Consider the following 21,231-nt stretch of genomic DNA (forward strand, 5'->3'; position numbering starts at 1 on the left):
AAATCCAAATTTTTATTTAAAGTCAAGTCTAGTACTGGGATATGATTCTGGAAAATAAGTTGAAATACTCACTTTTATTGTAGACACATGTGTATATCTTAAGGCCTGTATGTACATTTCAAACAGAAGAAATGTGAATACAGTAATATCTCAAAGTATGTAGCTTTAAAGCTATGTATTTTGAAGGAATGTTTGCTCACTTGGTTCATTGACTCTGTGTGTGTGTGTGTGTGTGTGTGTGTGTGTGTGTGTGCATAAAAGTGTGTGTGCCCAGCTTTCTACAGTGCATATAGCATACGTATACATGTGAAGGCTAAAAGAGGGCAGCAGGTGTTCTCTACTTTTCTCCACATATTCTTCTGAGGTAGGGTCTCTCTTCATCCCTGGGCTTCATTTCTTTTGCCCTGGAGAGAAGATAATGTGGACACAGGTATTATCTTTTATCTGGTTTGCTGCCATGAGGGTAAGTATGAAGCTGGCATCTGAACTTTTATCCTCCTGGTTGCACTGTAATCATTCTTGAATTTTTTGCTGTATTCCAGACCAATACTATTATTTTGAATCATACAAAAATGATTCTTTCCCTTATGATTTTTCATGGTATACAAATTATGGAATCTAATGAGGATATTTTCCTTTCTTCTCATGCATCTAATCTCACCTGTGGATATTCATAAAGACCCAAAAATATTCCAATTAAGGAAGAAATTTCCCATGTTGTTCCTGTGATTGCAGCCACAGATTTTTCATTGGTTTTGCATGTATAGTTTGGAATGAGTCTGTTCTGCCCTGTGAGCGAGCCACTTGAGGAAACTTACTACTGTCTCACTTTCAATGGACCCAGCACTGCGTATATTATATCCAAGCGTCATGTTATGTAAAAGAATGGGGTTTCTGTTGATCTCCTCTATGGCAAAAATTAAGGCCATCACATATTGGTAGTTTTGTGGGTTAATCCTGTGTAGAAAACATAGGGATCATTAGAGCATAATCTCAAATCACCATTGTGTCGTTCAACTGAATACATTCACTTTTATGTACTGAATGAACACACCCTCTCAGAGCTTCAATGTTTGACCTGCATCTTCTTTCCCAAGATTGCTCATGTGTCATTGGCACAGGTTCCTGTCTTGTTGAGCAGCTCCTATGGGGACTAATGCCTTTGTAAATATTTGAGCATAGATGAATATGTCTATATTCCTTTCAGGAAACAACCAGCAACTGTGCGTTCATCTTTAACATGGGATGTCTACCTGTTATAAGACTAAAAAATATATTTTATGTGTTTTGAGGGATTGGCAGTGTGTAGTTTGTAGAAGGCCAGACTGAACCAATACATACTAACAGTTCCTGATGAAAGCTGAAATGAAAAAAGAAAAGTTCTATGCCCTTGTCCAAGGTTGTACTTGTCAAAGCCTGTCTAGGGCTAGAGAGAGTAATTATGAATTAGTGAAATTTGAGGTGTTTGGTGATATTTTCTATCCCTTATACTTCTTGTCTACATCAATGTTTCTGTTTTCAGATTATATAATTTTATAACTTATAAGATCTAAATAGTTTTGTATTTTGTTTTTTTAAGTAAGTTGGTCATTTGGTTCATAATTATGAAATTTTATGTATAAAAATTCTACGTATTCTTTCGTCTACATGCATTTATTTGGTAGTTACTATGTATTCTCATTTATCTTTTTCTATATTTGTATATACAACTAGATGCATAAATGTAAAAAATTTAATCTGCACTCTTGTATAATGTTACTTGCATGCAATATTCAGAACATGATAAGAAATAGACATGCTAACATCTACAGGTAAAAAGCTGTGATACCTTAGCAAGATAAAATACAGCACATGTGAATGAGAAATACTGAGTGCAGGAGACGTAGTCTTCCCCAGGAAGTGGATATTGGTTGGGCTTCCAATATCAAATGCTCAGATCTGAAAATGTTAATATGTAAGAGCCTATACAGTTTTTAATCTTTTTCTGCCTCAATAGTCCTGATATAGTTTTGTAACTCCATGAGAAAACATTCTGTTTGCTCATTCTGTATATTGTGTATTGTCCATTACTCAAGTGGGGGCTTAGAAGTTAATTCTGTCCTTTCATATAAAGTGTGTTTTCCTTTATTTCAGTTAACAGAACTGTATTTCCTTGTGAGACTGATTTCTTATTTCAAAGTTTTCCTTATTTACAGAGTATGATACCTAAAGAGTTGGTTTGTCAGAACTGATCTTAGAAAGCAAGTATTTTACAATTTTACATAAATTTATAAATTTGAATAAAGAGAATTCTGCAAGACAAAAACAAATGAATGAAATTAAGTGAAAACCAGGATACTAAGCAGTATAAAGGACCAAAAGAGTTCCAAGAACTAGTTATTTGTAACTTGATTATGAAGAAATTTGAACACTTTGGGGTTCATGTATTTACAGAGAAAGAAAGAAATAAAAACATTGAACCTAGCATCATCAAATTGGAAAGGGATTCACAAGGCAATGCAGTTAGTCTGTAGAGGAAATGATGATAAACCAAAGCTTTAAGTTTCATATTGAATAATGTAATATGGAAAACATTGAAGTAAAAATAATCAAACATACATTGTTCACTGCAAAGAAGGAAAGCACACTACATAGGATAATAAACAGAAAAGTCCAAAACAAGGAGGGTAACTACACTCAGAAAGTTATCTTACTGCAACAAACCAAGAAGAAGATAGCCACACAAATATAAATCCTCTTCTAACAAGAAATATAACAGGTAACACAATTCCTTGGACTCAACTTGCCAATAAAAACACAGACACTTTGGCTGCATACTTGTAAAACAAAAATAATCTACAAAGATGGAGTCTCAATTCTGAACATCAATGTTCCAAAACCAAGGGCACCAACATTTATAAAAGAAAATTTACTACAGCACAAATACAGTGCACCAAAGAAAGGGAGATTTCAACACATCACTCTCATCAATGGACAAATCATGGAAACAGAAATTAAATGGAGAGAAAATGAAGCTAACAGAAATTATGAAACAAATGGATTTAACAGACATCTACAGAACACTTCATCCTAAAACAAAAGAATATACCATCTTCTCAGCACAGCATGGTACTTTATCAAAAATTGACCGAATAATGGGTCACAAAACAGGCCTCAATAGATACAAGGAGATTGAAATATTCCTATGCATTCTGTCAGAACACTATGGACTAATATTTTTCTTCAATAACAACAAAAACATCAAAAATCCCACATACACATGGAAACTGAGCAATCCTTAACTCAATGACAACTTGGTCAGAGAAGAAAGAAAGAAATTAATGACTTTTTGAATTTAATGACAATGAAGGCACAATATACCCAAACTTATGGGATACAATGAAAGCAGTGTTAATAACAGTTTCAGTGCCTCAAAAAATGGAGAGAGCAGAGACTTACAGTTTGTCAGCATACTGAAAGCTCTAGAAGAAAAAGAGGCTAATTCACCCAAGAGAGTAGACAGCAGGAAATAATCAAACTCAAAGCTGAAATCAACCAAGTAGCAACAAAAAGAACTATTCACTGGGTCAACAAATCCAGGAGATGGTCCTTTGAGATAAACCCTTAGCAAACCAAACCAGAAAGCAGAGAGACAGTATCCAAATCAACAATATCATAAATGAAAAGGGAGACATAATATAAGAAACTGAGAGAATTCAGAAAATTAAGATCCTACTGCAAAAGACTATACTCAACAAAACTGGTAAATCTGGAAGAAATAGACAACTTTCTGGACAGATACCAAATAACAAAGTAATAAGAGGCACAGATAAACCAACTAAACAGTCCCAAAACCCTTAAAGAAATAAAAGCAGTCATTAAAATCTACCAACAAAAAAAGTCCAGGACCAGATGGGCTTAGTGTATAATTTTATCAGACCTTCATAAAAGACCTAATATCAATAGTGTCCAAACAGTCCCACAAAATAGAAACAGAAAAAAACATTACCCAATTCATGCTTTGAAGCCGTAATTTTGCTTATACCTAATCCGCACAAAATCCCAACAAAGAGAAAACTTCAGACAAAGTTTCCTTATGAATACTGATGCAAAATTACACAATAATATACGTGGAAACCTAATCCAAGAACACATCAAATCATTCCTCCATCATGATCAAGTCTGCTTCATCCCAGGGAGGCAGAGATATTTCAATATACAGAAATTCATCAACATACTCCACTACTTAAAAAACTCAAAGAACAAAACCACATAATCATCTCATTGGAAGCTGAGAAAGCATTTGACAAAATTCAACACCCCTTCATGTTAGAAGTCTTGGAAAGATCACGAATTCAAGGTTTACATCTAAACAGTAAAAACAATATACAGCAAACTGGAAGCCAACATCAAACGAAATAGAGAGAAACTTGAAGCAATTCACTAAAAACAGGGGTGGACAAGGCTGCCTTCTTTCCCTTTACCTATTCAATATAATACTTGAAGTTCTATTGAGAGCAAGTAGACAACAAAATCAGGTCAAAGGGATAAATTTGAAAGAAAGAAGTCAAAATATCACTATTTGCAGATGATATGATAGTACACTTAAGGGACCCCAAAAATTCTGTGAGAGAACTACTACAGCTGATAAACAACTCTAACAAAGTGGCTGGTTATAAAATTAAGTCAAACAAATTGGTAGCCATCTTCTACTCAAAGGATAAACAAGCTAAGAAAGAAATTAGGGAAATGACACATTTCACAATAGCCACGAATAGTATAACTATTTGACTCTAACCAAACAAGTGAAAGATCTGTATGAAAAGAACTTCAAGTTTCTGAAAAGAAATCAAAGATCTCAGAAGATGGAACGATCTCCCATGCTCATGGATTGGCTGGTTAATATAGTAGAAATGCCCATTTTGCAAAAAGCAATCTACAAATTCAATGCAATCACCATCAAAATTCCAATGCAATTCTTCATAGAATTAAAAAGAGCAATTTGCAGATTCATTTGGAAAAGGAAAGACACCAGGATAAGGAGAACTCTTCTCAACAGTAAAAGCAGTTATGGGGGAATCACAATCCCTGACCTCAAGTAGTATTACACATCAATTGTGATAAAAACTGCATTGTATGGGTACAGAGACAGGCAGATAGATCAATGGAATTGAACTGAAGATCCAGAAATGAACCCACACAACTATAGTCACTTGATCTTGGACAAAGGAGCTAAAAATATCCATGCAAAAAGACAACCTTTTCAACAAATAGTGCTCGTTGAATTGAAGGTCAGCATGTAGAAGAATGCAAATTGACCCATTCTTATCACCTTGTACAAAGCTCAAGTCCAAGTGGAGCAAAGACCCGATATCAAACCAGATACACTGAAACTAATAGAAGAGAAAATGAGGATGAGCCTCAAACACAAAAGCACAGGGGCAAATTTCCTGAACAGAACACCAACGATGCATGTTCTAATATCAAAAATTGACAAATGGGACCTCATAAAATTGAAAAGCTTCTGTAAGTCAAAGGATTCTTTCAATAGGACAAAATGGCAAACAACAGATTTGGAAAATTCTTTACCAATTCTATATCTGATAGAGGGCTAATATCTAATTTATACAAACAAATCAAGACAGACTCCAAAGACTCAAATAATCCTATTAAAAATGAGGTAAAGACCTACACAAAGAGTTCTCAGCTGAGGAATATCGAATGGCTGAGAACTGTCTAAATAAATGTTCAACATCCTTAGTCATCAGGGAAATGCAAATCAAAACAACCCTGAGATTCCACTTCACACCTGTCAGAACAGCTAAGATCAATAATGCAGGTGACAACAGATGCTGGTGAGGATGTGGAGAAAGAGGAACCCTCCTCCATTGTTGGTGAGATGTCAAGCTGGTACAGCCACTCTGGAAATCAGTCTGGAGGTTCCTCAGAAATATCACCATAGTACTAACTGAGGACCCAAATATACCAGTCAAGGGCATTCACCCAAAACATGCTCCAACATATAACAAGGACACCTGTTCCACTATGTTCACAGCAGCCTTATTTAAAATATCTAGAAAATAGAAAGAACCTAAATGCCCTTCAACAGAGGAATGGATACAGAAAGTGTGGTACATCTACACAATGGAGTACTACTCAGCAATCAAAAACAATGAGTCCATGAAATTCATAGGCCAGTGGATGAAACTAGAAAATATCATCCTGAGTGAGGTAACTCATTCACAAAAGAACATGCATGATATACACTCACTGCTTGGTGGTTATTAGACCAAAAGCCTGGAATACCTGAGAAAAAATTCACAGATCATATGAAGTTCAAGAAGGAAGGCCAAAATGCAGGTGATTCATTCCTTTTTATAAAGGAGCACAAAATACTTTCAGGAAGAAATACAGGGACAAAGAGTGGATCAGGGGCTGAAGAAAGGGCAATCCAGAGACTCCACACCTTGGGATTTATCCTATATGATGCCACCAAATCCAGTCACTCTTGCTGATGCCAAGAACTGCTTTCAGACAGGAGGCAGATATACCTGTCTACTGAGAGGCTCTGGCAGAGCCCTACTGGTACAGATGAGGATGGTTGCTGCTAACCATTGAACTTTACATGGGGAACCCAATGAAGGAGTTAGAGAAAATGATTAAGGAGTTGAAGGGGTTTGCAACACCACAGGAAACAACCATATCAACCAACCAAACCCTACCAGACCTACCAGGGATTAAACCACCAAACAATGAGTAAAAAGGGAGTGAGCCATGACACCAGCCACGTATGTGACAGAGGATGGCATTGTCCAATATCATTAGGAGGAAAAGCCCTTGGTCGTGTGAAGGCTTGTTTCCCCAATGTATGGTAATGCCAGTGTGCTGAGGATGGAGTGGGTAGGTGGAAATGGGAGCATCCTCCTAGAGGCAGGGGAAGGGTTAAGGAGATATGGGAGAGGGCAGAAAGGGGATAACATTTGAAATGTTAATACATAAAATATCCATGAATAATAAAATTAATAAAAAGTTATATGATCTTGAGGAAAGCTGTATAATAAATGTAAGAAAAACCTTAGAAGAAAAATTAAAAATATATCTAAATAATAATCAACACTGAAGCCATTGAAGATTTCACATCATGCAGTATTAAGTATTCAAGTTACATTTCACATTTTGTATATGAAACTAAGCACTCCAGCTTCAGAAGGATTTATAACTTATTTCTTTTCTTCTCTTTTTTCATTCTTTTTTTCTTCATCTTTATTAAAGTGGGTATTTCTTATTTACATTTCAATTGTTATGCACTCTCCCGGTTTCCAGGCCAAAATCCCCTTAACCCTTCATCCTCCTCTTATATATGGCTGTTCCTCTCCCCATCCTCCACCCATTACTGCCCTCCCCCCCCAACAATCCTGTTCACTGTGGGTTCAGTCTTGGCAGGACAAGGACTTCCCCTTCCACTGGTGCCCTTACTAGGCTATTCATTGCTACCTAGGCAGTTGGAGCCCAGGGTCAGTCCATGTACAGTCCATGTACGGGCTTAGGCCCTGGAAGCTCTAGTCTGTTGGCATTGTTCATATGGGGTCTCAAACCCCCTCAAGATCTTTCACTCATGTTCTGAATCCTTGAACTGGGATCGGATTACAGTTCCGAGGTTTGGTGCTTGCATTCACCTATGTCTTTGCCATATTCTGGTTGTGTCTCTCAGGAGAGATCTACATCCAGTTCCTGTCAGCCTGCACTTCTTACCCACATCCATCTTATTTAGTTTGGTGGGTGTATATGTATGGACCATATGTGGGGCAGGCTGTGAATGGGTGTTACTTCTGCCTCTGTTTTAAATATTGCTTTCCTATTCCTTGCGAAGGGTATCTTGGTCCCCTATTAAAGAAGGAGTGAAACATTCGCATTTTGATCATCCTTGTTGATTTTCATGTGTTCTGTGCATCTAGGGTAATTCAAGCATTTGGGCTAATAGCCACTTATCAATGAATGCATACCGTGTGTATTTTTCTGTGATTGGGTTACCTCACTCAGCATGATATTTTCCAGTTCCATCCATTGGCCTATGAATTTCATAAAGTCATTGTTTTTGATAGCTGAGTAATATTTCATTTTGTAGATGTACCACATTTTCTGTATCCATTCTTCTGTTGAAGGGCATCTGGCTATTATAAATTAGGCTGCTATGAACACAGTGGAGCACATGTCTTTTTTATATGTTGGGGCATCTTTTAGAGAGGTATACCTGGGTCCTCAGGTAGTTCAATGTCCAATTTTCTGAGGAACCTCCAGACTGATTTCCAGAATGGTTCTACCCAATCTGCAATCTGCAATCCCAGCAACAATGGAGGAGTGTTCCTCTTTCTCCACATCCTAGCCAGCATTTTCTGTCCCCTGAGTTTTTGATCTTAGCCATTCTCACTGGTGTGAGGTGAAATCTCAGGGGTGTTTTGATTTGCATTTCCCTTATGACTAAAGATGTTGAACATTTCTTTACGTGTTTCTCTGCCATTCGGCATTCCTCAGCTGTGAATTATTTGTTTAGCTCCTAACCACAATTTTTAATAGGGTTATATGTCTCCCTACAGTCTAACTTCTTGAGTTCTTTGTATTTTGGATATAAGCCCTCCATCAGTTGTAGGATTGGTAAAGATCTTTTTGATGCCGTTTTGTCCTAACCACAGTGTCCTTTGCCTTACAGAAGCTTTGCAGTTTTATGAGAGCCCATTTGTCGATTCTTGATCTTAGAGCATAAGCCATTAGTGTTCTGTTGAGGAAATTTTCTCCAGTGCCCATGTGTTCGAGATGCTTCCGCACTTTTTCTTCTATTAGTTTGAGTGTATCTGGTTTGATGTGTAGGTCCTTGATACACTTGGACTTAAGCTTTCAACAGGGTGATAAGAATGGATCGATATCCATTCTTCTACATATTGGCCTCCAGTTGAACCAGCACCATTTGCTCAAAATGCTATCTTTTTTCCACTGGATGATTTTGGCCCCTTTGTGAAAAATCAAGTGACCATAGGTGCATGGGTTTATTACTGGGTCTTCAATTCTATTCCACTGGTCTATCTGCCTGTCTCTGTACCAATACTATGCAGTTTTTATCACTATTGCTCTGTAATACTGCTTGAGTTCAGGGATAGTGATTCCCCCAGAAGTCTTTTTATTGTTGAGGATACTTTTAGCTATCCTGGGTTTTTGTTATTACAGATGAATTTGAAAATTGTTCTGTCTAACTCTCTGAAGATTTCATTGGTATTTTGATGGGGATTGCATTGAATCTGTAGATCGTTTTTGGTAAAATGGCCATTTATACTATATTAATCCTGCCAATCCATGAGCATGGGAGATCTTTCCAACTTCTAAGGTCTTCAATTTCTTTCTTCAGAGGCTTGAAGTTCTTATCATACAGATCTTTCACTTGCTTGGATAAAGTCACACTGACGTATTTTATATTATTTGGAACTATTATGAAAGGTGTCGTTTCCCTAATTTCTTTCTTGGCTTGTTTCTCTTTTTTGTACAGGAAGGCTACTGAATTATTTGACTTACTTTTATACCCAGCCACTTTGATGAAGGTGTTTATCAGGTTTAGTAGTTCTTTGGTGGAACTCTTGGGATCACTTATATGTACTATCATGTCATCTGCAAATAGTGATATTTTGACTTCTTCTTTTCCAAACTGTATCCCTTTGATCTCCTTTTGTTGTCTGATTGCTTTGGCTAGAACTTCAAGAACTATATTGAATAAGTAGGGAGAGAATGAGCAGCCTGGTCTAGTCTCTGATTTGAGTGGGATTGCTTCAAGTTTCTCCCTATTTAGTTTAATATTAGCTACTGGTTTCCTGTATATGGCTTTTACTATGTTTAAGTATGGGTCTTGAATTCCTATTCTTTCCAGGACTTTTATCATGAACTTGTGTTAAATTTTGTCAAATGCTTTCTCAGCATCTAATTAAATGATCATGTGGTTTTTATCGTTTAGTTTGTTTATATAATGTATTACGTTGATGGTTTTTCATATATTAAACCATCCCTCCATGCCTGGGATGAAGCCTACTTGATCATGGTGGATGATTGTTTTGATGTGCTGTTGGATTCAGTTTTCCAGAATTTTAATGAGTATTTTTGCATCGATATTCATAAGGGAAATTGGTCTGAAGTTCTCTTGTTTTGTTGGGTCTATGTGTGGTTTAGGTATAAGAGTAATTGTGGCTTCATAGAAGGAATTCGGGAGTGATCCATCTGTTTCAATTTTGTGGAATAATTTGGATAGTATTGGTATGAGGTCTTCTATGAAGGTCTGATAGAATTCTGCAGTGAACCCGTGAACCTGGGCACTTTTTGATTGGGAGACCTTTAATGAGTGCTTCTATTTCTTTAGGAGTTATGGGTTTGTTTAAATGGTTTATATGTTCCTGATTTAACTTTGGAACCTGGTATCTGTCTAGGAAACAGAACATTTCCTGCAGATTTTCAAGTTTTGTTGAATATAGGCTTTTGTAGTAGGATCTGATGATTTTTTTATGAATTTCCTCTGATTCTGCTGTTATGTCTCCCTTTTCATTTCTGATTTTGTTAATTTGGGCAGACTCTCTGTGTCCTCTCATCAGTCTGGCTAAGAGTTTATCTATCTTGTAGACTTTCTCAAAGAACCAACTTATGGTTCTGTTGATTCTTTTCATGGTCCTCTTTGTTTCTACTTGGTTGATTTCAGCTCTGAGTTTGATTATTTCCTGCCTTCTACACCTCTTGGTGTGATTTTGCTTCTTTTTGTTCTAAAGCATTTAGGTGTGCTGTCAAGCTGCTGATATATGCTATCTCCTGTTTCTTTCTGCAGGCACTCAGAGGTCTTAGCACAGCTTTCACTGTGTCCCTTAAGTTTGGGTATGTTGTACCTTCATTTTCATTAAATTCTAAGAAGTCTTTAATTTCTTTCTTTATTTCTTCCTTGACTAGGTTATCATTGAGTAGAGCATTGTTCAATTTCCATGTATATGTGGGTGTTCTTCCCTTATTATTTTTGAAGTCCAGCTTTAGCCCGTGGTGGAGTGATAGGACGCATGGGATTATTTCTACCTTTCCATTTCTATTGAGGCCTGATTTATGACCAACTATATGGTCAATTTTGGAGAAAGTACCATGAGGTGGTGAGAAGAAGGTATACCCTTTTGTTTTAGGATAGAATGTTCTACAAATATCTGTAAGTCCTTTTGGTTCATGACTTCTCTTAGTCTGTCTATGTCTCTGTTTAATTTCTGTTTCCATGATCTGTCCATTGATGAGAGTGGGGTGTTGAAATCTCCTACTATTATTGTGTGAGGTGCAATGTGTGCTTTGAGCTTTAGTAAGGTTTCTTTTATGTATGTAGGTACCCTTGTATTTAGAGCATAAATATTTAGGCTTGAGAGTTCATATTGGTTGATTTTTCCTTTGATGAATATGAAGTGTCCTTGCTCATCTTTTTTGATGACTTTTAGATGAAAATAGATTTTATTTGATATTAGAATGGCTACTCCATCTTACTTCTTCAGACCATTTGCTTGGAAAGTTGATTTCTAGCCTTTCACTCTGAGGTAGTGTCTGTCTTTGTCTCTGAGGTGTGTTTCCTGTAGGCAGAAGAATGCAGGGTCCTCATTGAGGATACAGTTTGTTAGTCTATGTCTTTTTATTGGGGACTTGAGTACATTGATGTTGGGAAATTTAAGGAATAGTGATTGTTGGTTTTGTTATATTCGTGTTTGGATGTGAGTTTATGTTTGTGTACTTTTCTTTGTTTTGTTGCAAAATAATTAGTTTCTTGCTTTTCTAGGCTGTAGCTTGCCTCCTTTTGTTGGGCTTTACCATTTATTATCCTTTGTAGGGAAGGATTTGTAGAAAGATATTGGGTAAATTTGGTTTTGTCATGGAATATCTTGGTTTTTCCAACTATGTTAATTGAAAGTTTTGCTGGATACAGTAACCTGGGCTGGCATTTGTGTTCTATTAGGGTCTGTATGACATCTGTGCAGGATCTTCTGGCTTTCATAGTCTCTGGTGAGAAGTCTGGTGTGATTCTGATAGGTCTGCCTTTATATGTTACTTGACCTTTTACCCTTACTGCTTTGAATATTCTTTCTTTGTTTTGTGCATTTGGTGCTTTGACTATTTTGTGACAGGAGGAGTTTCTTTTCTGATCTAATCTATTTGGAGTTCGGTATGCTTCTTGTATGTTTATGGGCATCTCTTTCTTTAGATTAGGGAAGTTTTCTTCTATGATTTTTTTGAAGATATTTACTGGTCCTTCGATTTGGGAGTCTTTTTTTTTTAATTAACTTGAGTATTTCTTCTATACATCTCGAGTGTTATTCCCTTTCCCGGTTTCCGGGCAAACATCCCCCTCCCCGCTCCCCTTCTTTATGGGCGTTCCCCTCCCCATCCTCCCCCCCTTGCAGCCCTACCCCCAACAATCTAGTTCCCTGGGGGTTCAGTCTTAGCAGGACCCAGGGCTTCCCCTTCCACTACTGCTCTTACTGGGATATTCATTGCTACCTATGAGGTCAGAGTCCAGGGTCAGTCCATGTTTAGTCTTTAGGTAGTGGCTTAGTCCCTGCAAGCTCTGGTTGCTTGGCATTGTTGTACCTATGGGGTCTCGAGCCCCTTCAAGCTCTTCCAGTTCTTTCTCTGATTCCTTCAACAGGGGTCCTATTCTCAATTCAGTGGTTTGCTGCTGGCATACGCCAGTGTGTTTCTTGTATTCTGGCTGTGTCTCTCAGGAGAGATCTACATCCGGCTCCTGTCGGCCTGCACTTCTTTGCTTCATCCATCTTAACTAATTGGACGACTGTATATGCATGGGCCACATGTGGGGCAGGCTCTGAATGGGTGTTCCTTCTGTGTCTGTTTTAATCTTTGCCTCTCTATTCCCTGCCAAGGGTATTCTTGTTCCCCTTTTAAAGAAGGAGTGAAGCTTTCACATTTTGATCATCCGTCTTGAGTTTCATTTGTTCTAGGCATCTAGGGTAATTCAAGCATTTGGGCTAATAGCCACTTATCAATGAGTGCATACAATGTGTGTTTTTCGTGATTGGGTTACCTCACTCAGGATGATATTTTCCAGTTCCGACCATTTGCTTACGAATTTCATAAAGTCATTGTTTTTGATAGCTGAGTAATATTCCATTGTGTAGATGTACCACATTTTCTGTATCCATTCCTCTGTTGAAGGGCATCTGGGTTCTTTCCAGGTTCTGGCTATTATAAAGAAGGCTGCGATGACGGGCTGGAGAGATGGCTCAGCCGTTAAAGGCTAGGCTCACAACCAAAAATATAAGAAGGCTGCGATGAACATAGTGGAGCACGTGTCTTTTTTATATGTTGGGGCATCTTTGGGTATATGCCCAAGAGAGGTATAGCTGGATCCTCAGGCAGTTCAATGTCCAATTTTCTGAGGAACCTCCAGACTGATTTCCAGAATGGTTGTACCAGTCTGCAATCCCACCAACAATGGGGGAGTGTTCCTCTTTCTCCGCATCCTTGCCAGCATCTGCTGTCACCTGAGTTTTTGATCTTAGCCATTCTCACTGGTGTGAGGTGAAATCTCAGGGTTGTTTTGATTTGCATTTCCCTTATGACTAAAGATGTTGAACATTTCTTTACGTGTTTCTCTGCCATTCGGCATTCCTCAGCTGTGAATTCTTTGTTTAGCTCTGAACCCCATTTTTTAATAGGGTTATTTGTTTCCCTGCGGTCTAACTTCTTGAGTTCTTTGTATATTTTGGATATAAGCCCTCTAACTGTTGTAGCATTGGTAAAGACCTTTTCCCAATCTGTTGGTTGCCATTTTGTCCTAACCACAGTGTCCTTTGCCTTACAGAAGCTTTGCAGTTTTATGAGATCCCATTTGTTGATTCTTGATCTTAGAGCATAAGCCATTGTTGTTTTGTTCAGGAAATTTTTTCCAGTGCCCATGTGTTCCAGATGCTTCCCTAGTTTTTCTTCTATTAGTTTGAGTGTATCTGGTTTGATGTGGAGGTCCTTGATCCACTTGGACTTAAGCTTTGTACTGGGTGATAAGCATGGATCGATCTGCATTCTTCTACATGTTGACCTCCAGTTGAACCAGCACCATTTGCTGAAAATGCTCTTTTTTCCATTGGATGGTTTTGGCTCCTTTGTCAAAAATCAAGGGCCCATAGGTGTGTGGGTTCATTTCTGTGTCTTCAATTCTGTTCTATTGGTCTTTCTGTCTGTCTCTGTACAATACCATGCAGTTTTTATCACTATTGCTCTGTAATACTGCTTGAGTTCAGGGATAGTGATTTCCCCTGAAGTCCTTTTATTGTTGAGGATAGTTTTAGCTATCCTCGGTTTTTTGTTATTCCAGATGAGTTTGCAAATTGTTTTATTTAACTCTTTGAAGAATTGGATTGGTATTTTGATGGGGATTGCATTGAACCTGTAGATCGCTTTTGGTAAAATGGCCATTTTTACTATATTAATCCTGCCAATCCATGAGCATGGGAGATCTTTCCATCTTCTGAGGACTTCTTCAGTTTCTTTCTTCAGAGACTTGAAGTACCTCGGTATGAATTTAACCAAGCAAGTAAAAGATTTGTACAATAAGAACTTCAAGACTCTGATTTGGGAGTCTTCACTCTCTTCTATAACTATTATCCTTAGGTTTGATCTTCTCATTATGTCCTGGATTTCCTGTGTGTTTTGGGCCAGTAGCTTTTTCCATATTGCATTATCTTTGACAATTGTGTTGATGATTTCTGTGGAATCTTCTGCTCCTGAGATTCTCTCTTCTATCTCTTGTATTCTGTTGGTGATGCTTGTATCTACAGCTCCTTGTCTCTTCCTTTCATTTTCTATATCCTGGGTTTTCTTCCTTTGTGCTTTCTTTATTGCTTCTATTTCCATTTTCAATTCCTTCACCTGTTTGATTGTGTTTTCCTGTAATTCTTTCCGTGATTTTTGTGATTCCTCTATGGGCTTCTACTTGTTTATTTGCGTTTTCCTGCGTTCTCTAAAGGAGTTCTTTATGTCTTTCTTGAAGCCCTCCATCATCATGATCAAATGTGATTTTAAATCTAGATCTTGCTTTTCTGGTGTGTTTTGATATTCAGTGTTTGCTTTGGTGGGAGAATTGGGCTGCAATGATGTCATGTAGTCTTGGTTTCTTTTGCTTGGCTTCCTGTGCTTGCCTCTTGCCATCATGTTGTCTCTGGTGTTACTTTGTTCTGCTATTTCTGACAGTGGTTAGATCGTCTTGCTTTTCTGGTGTGCTTGGATATTCTGTATTTGCTTTGGTGGTAGAATTGGGCTCCGATGATGCCATGCAATCTTGGTTTCTGTTGCTTGGGTTCCTGTGCTTGCTTCTCAACATCAGGTTGTCTCTGGTGTTACCTTGTTCTGCTATTTCTGACAGTGGCTAGACTGTCATATACGCCTGTGTGTCAGGAGTTCCGTAGACCTGTTTGCCTGTTCTCTTTCAGCCAGTTATGGGAACAGAGTGTTCTGCTTTCAGGTGTGTAGTCGTTCCTGTCTACTGGTCTTCAGCTGTTCCTGTGGGCATGTGTCCTGAGTCCACCAGGCAGGTCACTTGGAGCAGAAAAGTTGGTCTTACCTCTGGTCTCAGGCATGAAGTCTCTCCTTAGAGCTGGGTTTCAACTCTCCATGAAGGAAGCAACCAAAAGGGCCTGCCCGGCCTTTTCATGGGTCCCAGAAAACGTCCTAGGCGTTTTCCTCTAGAGTCAGAATTGTGGGCAGAGAGTAGTCTCTTCTGGCTTCCCAGGCATGTCTGCCACTCTGAAATTCTAGCTCTCCCTCCCACGGGATTTGGGTACACGGAGCTGTTTGACTGGGACTCTTCATATCTGGGTGCAGTCTGCACCACAACCTGGACCCCAGCATTCCTGCAGCTTGAGTGCCCCTATCTTCCTATTCCCAGAGGCCCTATACACCTTCGTCTTGGGTCAGGGATGTGGGCAAGGGTGGGCGGTACTGGAAGTCTCTCCTGCCCTGCAGTCTCAGGAGTGTCCACCTGTCTGGGCGATGAGCTGTCTGCCCCATGGGGTTTGGGAGCCTATAACGTATTTTTAATACATGGTCAAATTTTATGTATACTAAAAATTTTGTTAAAATATATTCAGGATTTGTTACTAGTACCTGTTTGTTTTACATTATTAATATTTGTATGATTATACATTCAAGGTTATATAAAAATTTCTTACTAAGAATGAGAAGCCATAAAAGGAAAATGTTGAATATATATCCATCCATCCATCCATTGGATGTAGGAATAAATTGCAACAGTGACTTTCATGATAAGGCCAACTTTTCAAGTATAATTAAGATAATAACTCTGATTCTCTGTGTTATGTATTATCCAAAGCTTTGGAACGGAATGATGTCCTCATTGTACTTAAAGAATGAATTCCTCAGCTGGACTATATTCAATAATTAGGAGAAAAGATTTAGTTTATCATTTCCTCCACAGACAAACTGCATTGTCTTATGAATCCCTTTACAATTTGATGATGCCAGATTCAATATTTTCATTTCTTTCTTTCTCAGTAAATATATGAACCCCCAAGTGTTTGAGACTCTTGATAATCAAGTTAAAAATCACTAGTTGTTAGAACACTGTAGGATCTTTATATTGATTGATGTTCTGGTTTTCACTTGAATTCATTCATTTATTTATGTCTTGAGGAATTTTCTTTATTAAATTTATCAATTAATTTAAAAATAAAAAATACAAGCTTTCTAAGGATTTATGAGCACTTATTGTAACAAGTGAGAGATGTAAAATTTCTGGAATATGGCTGTGGTTATGGGCTCACTCAATCCTTTGAAATTGAAGTTCATCAAGTGTACTATGTGTATATTATCAGGGTTAAACAGATTTCTCTGGACAATTAATTACCACTGTCAATAAAATGTGTGAGAAAAGAAATCATCCTTTTCTTTTAATGATTAACTTGATTAATTTCTTTAATTTGACAAATAGATAGATACCAGTGATGGTAGGAGACAGGCTCTACTGAATCAGGTATTGGGAATGTGAGATTCCCAATGATCCTGGCCTTTCCCAACAGGTCTGTGTCTATAGCACACTTCACAGTTCCTGAGGTCCACATATTGGAGCAATGAGATAAATATGAATATTGTAAACCTCTAGCGATGGAATGCATACTCTTTTCCTCTATCATATCTTACAGGAGAAACAAATGTTTGAAATGTTAGAAAATAAAAAGTTCATATTGTGGTTGTAGAAATGGTGTGGCAGCAGACCACACGAAACTCAAGAATAAGGATGACCAAAGAGTGGATGCTTCAGTCCTTCTTAAAAGGAGAGACAAAAATATTCATAGGAGGGGATATGGAGAGAAAGTTTGGGTCAGAGACAGAAGGAATGTCCATTCAAAGCCTGCCCCACCTGGGGATGCAGCCCATATATATACACCCAACAATACTGGACAATATTGACGAAGCCAAGAAGTGCCTGCTGATAGGAGCCTGAAATAGCTGTCTCCTGAGGGGCCCAGCCAGAGCCTGACAAAGAGACAAATGCTAGCAGCAAACCATTGTACTAAGAACTGGGTTCCCATTGGAGGAGTTAGAGAAAATATTGAAGAAATTGAATGTGCTTGCAACCCCATAAGAACAACAATACCAACCAACCAGAACTTCTAGGGACTAAGCCACAACCCCAAGACTAAACATGGACATACCCATGGCTCCAGCTGCATATGTAACAGAAGACAGCCTTCTTTGGCATCAACAGGAGAAGAAGCCCTTGGTCATGCCAAGACTTGATCATCCAGTGTAGGGGAATGTCAGAGGAGGGAGCAGGGAAGGGGGTCTGGTTGGGGAAGGAGAACACCCTTATAGTAGCAGGGGAGGTGAATGGGTTAGGGGGTTTAAGAATGGGAATCCTGGAAAGAGCATAACATTTGAAATGTAAATTAAAAATGTCCACCACAAAAAAAAGAAAGGAAGGAAGGGGGAGAGAGAGAGAGAGAGAGAGAGAGAGAGAGAGAGAGAGAGAGAGAGAGAGAAATTATGTGACAATTAAGAGAACTGGCTACCTTTTGGATGACCTGTGTGAAAATTTCTATACAGTAATCCCAACATCACGAATACAAAAAAATTTTCTGAACTCCTCAAATAGCCTGATATCACACCGTCCATGGATAGACACATGCGTGCACACACACACACACACACACACACACACACACACACACACACATGCTCACATTTTTATACATTCTTAAACATAAACTGGTTAACAACTAACACTCATGAAATTCTCAGATTTATATTGACACCCACTCCCATACAACTTCTCACACAATAACACACCACAAGCACAGGTAATCACACTATAAATTCACACATATACACACCTTCTCCTAAATATGTTCCCAAATACACGTATTTACATACACACATTCATACATGCACTCAGACATCCATAAAGATTTTTAAAGGAATGATAATAAATTACTGAAATTGATAAAATACTTTTTTAAAAAAAAAGAAAAGTAATGAATCAAATTCTTTAATAAACATTAAAATAAATGAAATGGGAGACATAACAACAGAATCAGAGGAAATTTAAAAAATCATGAGATCCTACTACAAAAGCTTATATTCAACAAAACTTGAAAATCTGGAGGAAATGAACAATTGCATAGACAGACACCATGTACCAAAGTTAAATCAGGAACAGATAAACCATTTAAACAACCCCATAACTCCTAAAGAAACAGAAGCAGTCATTAAAAGTCTACCAACCAAAAACAGCTCAGGTCCAGATGGGATCAGTGCAGAATTCTATCAGATCTTCATAGAAGACCTCATATCAATACTATCCAAAATATTCCACAAAATTGAAACAGATGGAGCGCTACCGAATTCCTTCTATGAAGCTACAATTACTCTTATACCTAAACCACACAAAGACCAAACAAAGGAAGAGAACTCCAGACCAATTTCCCTTATGAATATCGATGTAAAAATACACAATAAAATTCTTGCAAACCGAATTCAAGAGCACATCAAAACGATCATCCATCATGATCAAGTAGGCTTCATTCTAGGGACACAGAGATAATTTAATATACAGAAAACCATCAACATAATCCACTATATAAACAAACAAAGATAAAAACCACATGATCATTTCATTAGATGCTGAGAAAAGATTTTACAAAAGTCAACACCCCTTCATTATAAAAGTCTTGGAGAGGACAGGAATTCAAGGACCATACCTAAAAAGAGTAAAAGCCATATACAGCAAAGCAGTAGCTAATATTAAACTAAATTGAGAGAAACTTGAAACAATCCCACTAAAATCAGACTAGACAAGACTGCCCACTCTCTCCCTACTTATTCAATATACTAATTGAAGTCCTAGCCAGAGCAATAATACAACAAAAGGAGATCAAAGGGATACAGATTGGAAAAGAAGAAGTCAAAATATCACTATTTGCAGGTGATATGATAGTATATTTAAGTGATCCCAAAAGTTCCACCAGAGAATTACAAAACCTGATAAACACCTTCAGCAAAGTGACTGGGTATAAAATTAACTCAAATAATTCAGTAGCCTTCCCCTACACAAAAGAGAAACAAGCCAAGAAAGAAATTAGGGAAATGGCACCATTAATAATAGTCCCAAATAATATGGAATATCTCAGTGTGACTTTAACCAAGCAAGTGAAAGATCTGTATGATAAGAACTTCAACTCTTTGAAGAAAGAAATTGAAGAAGATCTCAGAAGATGGAAAGATATCCCATGCTCATGGATTGGCAGGATTAATATAGTAAAAAGGGCCATTTTACCAAAAGCGATCTGCAGATTCAATGCAATCCCCATCAAAATTAGAATCCAATTCTTAATAGAACAGAACAACTTGCAAATTCATCTGGAATAAGAAAAAAACCCAGGATAGCTAAAACTATCCTAAACAATATAAGGACATCTGGGAAAATCACTCTCCCTGATCTCAAGCAGTATGACAGAGCAATAGTTATAAAAACTGCATGGTATTGGTATAGAGATGGGCAGATAGACCAGTGGAATAGAATTGAAGACCCAGAAATGAACCCACACACCTATGGTCACTTGATTTTTGACAAAGGAGCCCAAACCATCCAATGGAAAAATGATAGCACTTTCAGCAAATGGTGCTGGTTTAATTGGAGGTCAGCATGGATAAGAATGCAGATCAATCCATGCTTATCACCCTGTACAAAGCTTAAGTCCAAGTGGATCAAGAACCTCCACATCAAACCAGATACACTCAAACTAATAGAAGAAAAAGTGGGGAAGAATTGCGAACACATAGGACTGGAGAAAATTTCCTGAACAAAACACCAATGGCTTATGTTCTAAGATCAAGAATTGACAAATGGGATCTCATAAAACTACAAAGCTTCTGTAAGGCAAAGGACACTGTTGTTAGGACAAAACAGCAACCAACAGATGGGAAAAATCTTTACCAATCCTACAACTAATAGAGGGCTTATATACAAAATATACAAAGAACACATGAAGTTAGACTGCAGGGAGACAAATAACCCTATTAAAAATGGGGTTAAGAGATAAACAAAGAATTCACAGCTGAGGAATGTCAAATCGCTGAGAAACACCCACAGATATGTTCAACATCTTTAGTCATAAGGGAAATGCAAATCAAAACAACACTGGGATTCCACCTCACACCATTCAGTATGGCTAAGATTAAAAACTCTGGCGAGAGTACATGCTGGCGAGGATGTTGAGAAAGAACAGCACTCCTCCATTGTTGGTGGGATTGCACAGTGGTACAACCATTCTGGAAATTAGTCTCGAGTTTCCTCAGAAAATTGGACATTGAACTACCTGAGGACCCAGGTATACCTCTCTTGGGAATATACCCAAAAGATGCCCCAACATATAACAAAGACACATGCTCCACTATGTTCATAGCAGCCTTCTTTATAATAGCCAGAAGCTGGAAAGAACCCAGATGCCCTTCAACAGAGGAATGGATACAGAAAATGTGGTACATCTACACCATGGAATTCTACTCAGCTATCAAAAACAATGACTTTATGAAATTCATAGGCAAATGGATGGAACTGGAAAATATCATCCTGAGTGAAGTAACCCAATCACAGAAAAACACACATGGTATGCACTCATTGATAAGTAGATATTATCCCAAATCCTCGAATTACCCTAAATGCACAGAACACATGAA

The 21,231-nt window shown here is 37.9% G+C and overlaps 1 pseudogene; it reads right to left on the reverse strand.

The window, feature by feature from the left end:
* Vmn2r116l-ps8 (vomeronasal 2, receptor 116 like, pseudogene 8) overlaps window positions 1-21,231 on the reverse strand; it is a 37,074-nt pseudogene that overhangs the window by 9,935 nt on the left and 5,908 nt on the right.

This window comes from Rattus norvegicus, chromosome 12, assembly GCF_036323735.1.
Source record: "Rattus norvegicus strain BN/NHsdMcwi chromosome 12, GRCr8, whole genome shotgun sequence".
Classification (NCBI taxonomy): domain Eukaryota; kingdom Metazoa; phylum Chordata; class Mammalia; order Rodentia; family Muridae; genus Rattus; species Rattus norvegicus.